Source organism: Haliotis rubra, unplaced genomic scaffold, assembly GCF_003918875.1.
Source record: "Haliotis rubra isolate DU_JTF1 unplaced genomic scaffold, ASM391887v1 Scf381, whole genome shotgun sequence".
Taxonomy (NCBI): domain Eukaryota; kingdom Metazoa; phylum Mollusca; class Gastropoda; order Lepetellida; family Haliotidae; genus Haliotis; species Haliotis rubra.
The window spans coordinates 118,107-126,549 of NW_025767059.1; the positions used below are offsets into that span (position 1 = coordinate 118,107).

The 8,443-nt window shown below is 39.7% G+C and overlaps 1 long non-coding RNA gene across 1 annotated transcript; it reads left to right on the top strand.

The window, feature by feature from the left end:
• Positions 1-1,070: 1,070 nt before the first annotated feature.
• LOC124286394 lies at positions 1,071-2,669 on the top strand. The gene is made up of 2 exons (XR_006901027.1): positions 1,071-1,271; positions 2,056-2,669. It is a non-coding gene; the product is annotated as an uncharacterized LOC124286394 (long non-coding RNA).
• The last annotated feature ends 5,774 nt before the right edge of the window (positions 2,670-8,443 follow it).

Below are 8,443 nucleotides of genomic sequence, written 5' to 3' on the forward strand. Positions count from 1 at the left end.
CTTCCAGATCTTCACGGGTCTTAAACAAAGAAGGAGAGTGATAACAAGTAATTATCATTATAAAAAAGTATTTGCTTTCTGTTCTTGACATGCTGATACGTCTTCGTGTTCTGTAGGGGCGGTGGGGTAGCCTAGTGGTTAAAACGTTGGCTCGTCACGCCGAAGACCCAGGTTCAAATCCCCACATGGGTACAATTTGTGATGCCCATTTCTGGTGTCCCCGCCGTGATGTTGCTGGAATATTGCTTAAAGCGGCGTAAAACCAAATTCAGTCAGTCAGTCTGATACGTCTTCGTGTTCTGTAAAGGCTTATAGCACGTTTCCTAACTCAAGGCATTCCCATCATGATATCGCTTGCCGCGAACAACTGCAATGGTGCTCAAACGGCTTAAAACAGAATTTATTCACTTACTCATGATATTGTCACCATTCACAAAACAAAAGGACAGAATAAGACAAAGTCTTCATTCACTCAAGTGTGTGTGCGTGCGTGTGAGTGCGTACGTGCGTGCGCGTGTGTGTGTAAAGATAACTATATTTTAAGCTGAACTGAATGAAATATAATGTGACTTAAATTGAAAAAAATTCTATCAGGTTGATTCCCATTTGAGTATGTTAAACAGGAAACATATATTTTGTAGTTGGCAGTTACATTTTAGCAGTATATTCGTGTTATATGATATGATAACAACATTATGAAAATGAAGATGAGACAGTCTCGGCTGATCCATGGTAACGAGACGTAGACCAAGGTTATTGTTCGACTTCCTTGTTGACCTGTCTCACAGATCCGGACAGATGGGGTAAAGTATTGTATATGTTAAACTAGAGAGCGTTAAGGTCATGCATAACTCAACCGTCACATTAAGTCATAGCCTTGCTCCAAGGCTGTACTGAATTCTAAGCCCATGGACGTGTAGTAAACTGATCTATCCTTTAACGAGGTAAGGTAAGATAAGCGGACGGAAAATGCGCCAATCTGTTGTTTATATGTGTTTAGAAATCTTCATTTAAACTATTAATTATTACGTTAGAGACTTATGCAAGTCTACTAAAGCCAACAAATCTCGACCAGGATGTTGACGGTCGCTGGCCGCGCGACACTGCGTCAAACTCACATGTAAACAAGTGCGTGCGTATTTCTACGAATAGTGTCTATTTTGGTTCTTGGAAGCCAGGACAAGTCGCAGTAAGGGACTATCCGGCTTGTATGTAGGTATATATAGCCCTCGTGTGGCATCTTCGCCACAAACCCTGGAAGCAGAAACAAGGTAGGCTGATTGTGTGTCCATGTCTTCAGAAGCATGCTCGGGGGTTTTCTTTCGTCCTTGTCAGTGGATAGTTCTGCGACAAAATTTTAATCTTAGGTGTTGAGTCTTATCGCATTATTCTTAGTTAGAAAACGTGGTAGTTTCGGCAAAGAGACAGTAACATATAGAAGCCTATAACAAAGAAACTGTTTGTGCAGCGTTTAAGGCTGAGATAATGCGTGTGTCTCTCTCTCTCTCTCTCTCTCTCTCTCTCTCTCTCTCTCTCTCTCTCTCTCTCTCTCTCTCTCTCTCTCTCTCTCTCTCTCTCTCTCTCTCTCTCTCTCTCTCTCTCTCGTGATGCAACAGAAATTGTTGGGGTTTTACCTGTATGTTTAATTTACGTCGATTGATATTTGTTAGTGAAACTTATTCAGTCATTATTCACCCAGCGCTTTACGTTAATCGCTGTGTAAACACATCTTATTGTTATCAACCAGTGGTGTCTAAACCGTCTACAACGGGCAAGAAATATCAGAAATGTGAGTGAGTGATTTTAGTTTTACGATGCTGCAGCAACATTTCAGGTATATCACGGCGCGAGATACCAGAAATGGGCTTCACACGTTGTACCGATGTGGGGAATCGAACCCGGTCTTCGGCGTGACAAGCGAATCCTTTACCACTAGACTACCCCACCGCCAGTTACTACAAGCGACGTAAATCCCACTCACTCGCTCACTCACTCACTCACTCCACCCAAATATGAAACGGCAGTATTTCTTACACATAATTTCTATTTTCACAGACTTTCAAAGATGGCAAAAGTATCACTTCTCGCCGTTGTAGCTGTGGCCATGCTGATGGTGGTGCCCTACGTCCATGGCGCAGGAGGGAGTTGCTATGCTCCTCCGTTTTTTTTCGGTTCGACTTGCACATCAGACACTTCCGTGTTTGGGAGCCCAGGATGGAAGGTCCGCTACACTGTCACGGTCACCGGCAACGCTGGGACCCTCGTCTGCTGTGAAGCCAGATACTGTGACACCAGAGGCTGCAGAATGAGGAGTATTGGGTGTGGTCACTCCAGCTTCGGCTCTACCGTCCCCTGGGGGAACAACCTCGCTAATCCGGCTGTCAAGTGCAAGGGAACTCCCACTGGGGCTTTTATCAGGTTCAGTCACTGAGATGGGATGGACTTCCGGTTTCTCGTCCGCGACACACACTGAAATAGGATGGACTTCCGGTTTCTCGTCCTCTTCACTCACTATGGACACGGTTGTTTACAGAGCGGGAAACTCAAATTTTAAAACTGAAATATTTTCATAATGTTGTACACCAAATGTGATCCATATGTTTGCTATCCAGTCGTATATTTTGTCATATTTTATATCGGTTGTGATATTAAAACACGATAAAGAAATATTCGGTCGTTATATATTTGTGATATCTCTATTTTCACCACTGAGGTTATTGCAGTGTGTATTATGTGTAGACCTGTGCTGTCAGTAGAGCAGGACTTGCTTATCCTTTACGCGAACACCCGGTGTTATTTCAGTTTTTTACTGATCCATTCATAAAATTTTCACCACTGTTTTGACTTTCAGGCCAAATGTCTTCATTGTGTGTACAATGTCTTCCAATCAGTCACCGAGTGTTCATTCCGGGTTCGATTCCCCTAGTGGTTAAATTCGACACATCGGTACAATGTGTGAAGCCCATTTCTGGTGTCCCCGCCGTCATATTGCTGGGATATTGCTAAGGGACCGTTCATAATTTATGGCTAGGGGTGATGATGATTTTAAGGGCTGTCACCAATTTTGTTCTGGGGAGCTAGGGGGTCAGCAATTTTGTACACACGTACGGGGGATTTTGTACATAAAAATATGTTTAAAATTATGCTTAGAAATTATGGGAAGGGGAGGGGGATCATTGATTTTGTACATGACATGCAAGGGGGGTCACTTATTTTGTACATAAATTTTTGGGGGGGTCATTCACATTGTACATGCTTCTCCATAAAAATCATCACCACCCCCTAGCCATAAATTATGAACGGTCCCTAAAAGCGGCGTAAAACTTACACACACTCATACTGAAGTGATTAGTCTACTAGCTGCAACACTGAAATCAGCAATTTTGCAGCTGTTCATGTGGGGTCCAATTCATGAGAATGATCGTATACCATCACTTGCTGTCGACCACATACTGTAATCAAGATGAACACAAACTCAACTTACACATGATACGAATGCAAGCAGGATCATTACACCAACTAAGCTTATAACACTTTACTATCTGAACAGTTTCATGAAAGCTGAATATCCTTTTACGTCACACGTCTCTATCTTGTCATCGATCAGGTATACGTACACGTAACGGACATCGTATAACCAGATACGTAATGATACGTTGTGTCATGGATACTACTATCTCTCCGGTCTGTACGTTATCATGGGACTCACACGTAACACACACGTACACTGACACACGTGTGTTGCATGAGGCAGTTCACCAACTGTCACCAGTTGCTTGTTGCTGGAGTCACTCCTGATCTATATATATAACAGCGACATGCTCTTGATGCAACAGTCATGGCGGGCAGTACTGCAGTCACAGCCTTGTTTTGGTTTGGGGCGTGTGTTTCTATCGTCAATGGAATTGTGAGTACTTAAATCTTAAATTTTACACAATGCAATTTAGTCATCATGAAGACTGACTGACTGACTGAGTTTGGTTTTACGCCGCTTTTAGCAATATTCCAGCAACATCAGGGCGGGGGACGCCAGAAATAGGCTTCACACATTGTGCCCATGTGGGGATTCGAACCCGGGTCTTCCTCGTGACGAGCCAACGCTTTAACCATTAGGCTACCCCACCGCCCCCCATCATGAAGACAATTTTCAAACTGTTTCATATCACTGACAAAATATTTGTTATTCACACGATACAAATGAAAAAAAGTGCAGCTTTATAAATAATATCATAATTTCTTATAATTTCACTAATGAATAATGATTTGTTTCTAAATAATGTAATGGTATTTTAAAAATATGTTCTATATTTCTAATTTTACAAATCTGCTTCTAATGATATTTCGTGCTATTAACTGGTGTTTTAAAACTTTATATAGCTTATGTCGAGATTTTGTATTTCAATATCCATTCAATTGTTTATTTATATGAAGTCTTTCAGCTATAATTCATTAACATGAAGGTCAGGGCCGATCCACATCACATCGAGTTATACGTCATTCGAGACAACAAGAACTCTATATGATGAATGATAGAATAATTTCTGCTTGTCCCGTGTAAATGTCGGGCGCACTTTTTTATTACTTGGTTTACGGATCCATCGACCGTAATTTTTGCTAAAGTGGAAACAAATAAAATTTCAATTTTTCCATTTTTTAAATATCGCCGATAGATAAAATCCTATAAATAATTTAAAAATCTACTTTATTGACTTTCTGTTAGGAATCTGGCATTGTTGCAAAACAAAGTTATACATATTGAAAGAAATAAAATCGCCGAATTAATGTTACCGAGTGAAAATGCTGGGTTTATTAAACCTTATGATAGTAGGAAATGAGAACACCTGAATGCCGGATGGCATATTCTTTTCTTTTTTTTAAACAGCCTACTTGTTGTAAAAAAATCCGTAAACCAAGTAATAAAAAAGTGTGGCCTTAGATGAAAGTTAAAATGAAAGTGTCGGGCGTTTTTAGGCCTGGCACATACTTTTTGTCTATTTCTCGAAAGATGATTTTCTAAAAGTGATTACACTGATTAACTTCTATTCCGTATCTAGGACTGACTGACTAAGTTTGGTTTTACGCCGCTTTTAGCAATATTCCAGCAACATCACGGCGGGGGACACCAGAAATGGGCTTCACACATTGTACCCATGTGGGGAATCGAACCCGGGAATTCGGCGTGACGAGCCAACGCTTTAACCACTAGGCTACACCACCGCCCCCGTATCTAGAAAAGTTTTGAAAATCGACATACATTCTCTATGCTGTGGTTTGTGAATGTATTGTAATATGATGAACTCTGTACTCAGTATGACGTACTGATGACCATATTCGATTAAACAGACACATATGTAATCAGTGTATGAAGTAAGGCCCGTCCGACCGCCCGAGGTAGTCTAGATTTCTGACGGACTGTCTAAATTTACATCTAGCCAAAATCCATTTTGGGCTGGTAACATTTTGAAGTTAAATCGAAGGAAGCTGGTAACATTTTGAAGTTACCAGTCCTGATGTCTGGCTGGATTTTTGGCATATTTCTTCCACTGATGTATGACGGTATTTGTTTTTCGAAGGTTCGACGAATCTATGCCTTGTCTTAAATACTTACTTGTTCACAAGCGTGTGCACACACACCCTTTCTCAAAAATATGTATCCGCCCCTGACGTAGTTTTGAGGGAGTCAGGGTTGATGGTTATACCCTAGACGAACATCTAGTGTCTGAAATGAACATATATATTTTACAGGAAACAACGATTCCTAAATTGTAATTACAAAAATATAATGAAAAGGAGCCCAAAGACTTTTTTCATTTTCAGAAAATGAAACTGGTAAATAAATTTAGACATGCGAAATATTCTAGACATTCATGGGATTTCTTGGATACATTTCTTTCATATCTACAGTCTGAATGGCAGACTAGCGTTTCTCACATGACAAATGATGCTTGTCGATTTCTAAATGTAAACAATATGTTAAACAAGAAATATGTTTCACAAGAATTCTTGTTTGTCCTGGCAACTTTCATACAGAGTTCGTACACATTTCCTGATTTCTTTCAACATGCGGGTTTCGCCAAAAGTGTCCCTATTATCTATAGGGAACATAATTCACTTGTATAGCCGGAGTAGTTTAAACGCGTCGATTCAGTGAATGGAATGAATGGTTTCAGAACAATGTCGCACCAAATTAAGTTGTTAAAGGGGAGGTGTACACGAAAAGATCACTTTTATTCATATGTGAAACGAAATGAAAGTTTTCAATAAGTTTATATCAATGTTTGAAAATATACACTCGTTTTTCTTACAGTGAAAGTATAACCCTCAATATAAGTGCTGAAATGTTATGCCATTATGAGACCTTTGTTTGCCGAAGTAAACAGGCCAGAGTTACCGCCCTTTCATTATGAAGTAATTGGTGCCAATTGATTTAGACTGGTCTCCTGTATAGTCCCAAAGCAAGAGATATAAATACTGACATTAATCTCGTGAAAATGTATGTAAAACTACGAAAGAAGCATTAGAAGTGAAAATGTAAGCGTCAAGATACAAATGATCGTGTGCAGTTTTATTTCATTCATAATCGGGATATGGCTGAAATATTGCCGATGTGACGTTAAATCTAAACTCACTCACTCACTCACTCATTCATAACCTCACTTCAATGAGAATACCAAATAATGTATAACAATGTTGACGTACATATGACATCACTATCGGGAAGTGACTTTCTCAAAATGGCGTGTTCACCGACATGCGTACGCAGGATTTTCGGAAGGAAACTTTCGTTGTTTCAAGCAACGTATATGTATAAATGTCACATGTAAGTAGTCCGAAACATTCTGACAATCTGCTGGTTGTTATTTAATTTTTTGTTTTCATTGTGACCAATGGAAATAGTCAGAGATGAGGAGGAAGTGCTGTCAACGTTGTTTATGAGTTTGCGTCAGTCATGGTGTCACGCTTCCGGAAACTGTAATATATTGTGTTGAATCTAGGAAATCACTGGAGTACGCCCAGTCTCTTGCTACCACACATTTCCCGTGCATGTTCCTAAACGTATGAGCAAGTGTATACAACCAGTAGTAATCTGAGATTGGCTTTGTGGTCCTTTCCCCGCGCGGCAACTGATATCTATTGCTAGATTTCACTGAGACACTTGGTATCGGTGACAAAGACCATTCGTCATTTTATTTTGAACTGTATAAGGAATTTAAGGATTCGTGAAAGGAAGCTGATTTTGAATTATAATTGTGATGTAATGGGTGAAACATAACTGACATACGTGTGACGTTATTTTACGGACACTTCTATATGGCTAAAACTAATACAGCGGAATTAGAAGATAAAGCTACTCTGTTTTCAATTTTGCGGTCCTTTATCGTTGATTTATGACCGCTAAATGTAATTTAAAAACCGAACACATTGTCGTGCTAGAATGACCATTGGTGATTTGATCAAACAACAACAACTACAACTGAAGGAAGAGAGATTTACATACGTGTGACGTGATTTAATGAACACTCTGCAATATGTCTGAAAGTTCACTTCGACGTAGTGTTTGCATATTTCCAAAACATTCTCATTCTCTAGGTTTATCCACGATGTTTCAGAACGAGCATTGGTGATTCTATCAAACAGCTGCAACAAAAATACAGGTGATCACAATGATACGTTTCTTTTTTTAAATTAATTTCTCCCAGTAAAATTCGACATTTAAACTAAGACATACTATGAATTACGCAAAACGCAATGAACGGTAATTTGGTAACGTGTCAAACTGGCGAGATTTACGATGCATGTAATTTTCAATATATTAGGATATATGGTTTCGACATGAAAGTGAAGGTTGAAGAGGCGCGACATATATTGTACGATTATGTAGAAATTAAGTAGGAAACGTGGAATATCGGCACATTCACCAATGGCTATCAAGATGCATACATGTGCATAATACGTTATACGTTGAACAATGTATACCTTTTCTTTCAACCTGCAACGTCATCACAATGCGGACCTGACCACATAGCCAGCTGACGGGCTAGGCAACAGGTGGATTAAAACAGTAGCCTGACATCATTCCATATTTATTTTGGACACATAACTCTCGATTAATGTGGAAACTATGAATCTATATTACGCAAAAAAATACATTAGTTACTTCTTTGGCTGAAAAAAATACCTGACAAACACTTTTTATGGTGAAAAAGTGAAATCCAAAAAGATTAATGTTTGAGTAAATTTGCCCTCTAGTCACGCGCATGCCCCAAGCAAAAGTGCATCTCGTATCCCCGTGAAGACCCGGGTTAGAAATTAGAATTTGTATTCAGCAACCCACGCTAAAGAGGCGACTAACGGGATCGGGTGGTCAGACTCACGGACTTGGTTGACACATGTCATCGTATCCCAGTTGCATAGTTCGATGTCTGAGATGTCAGTCACTGGA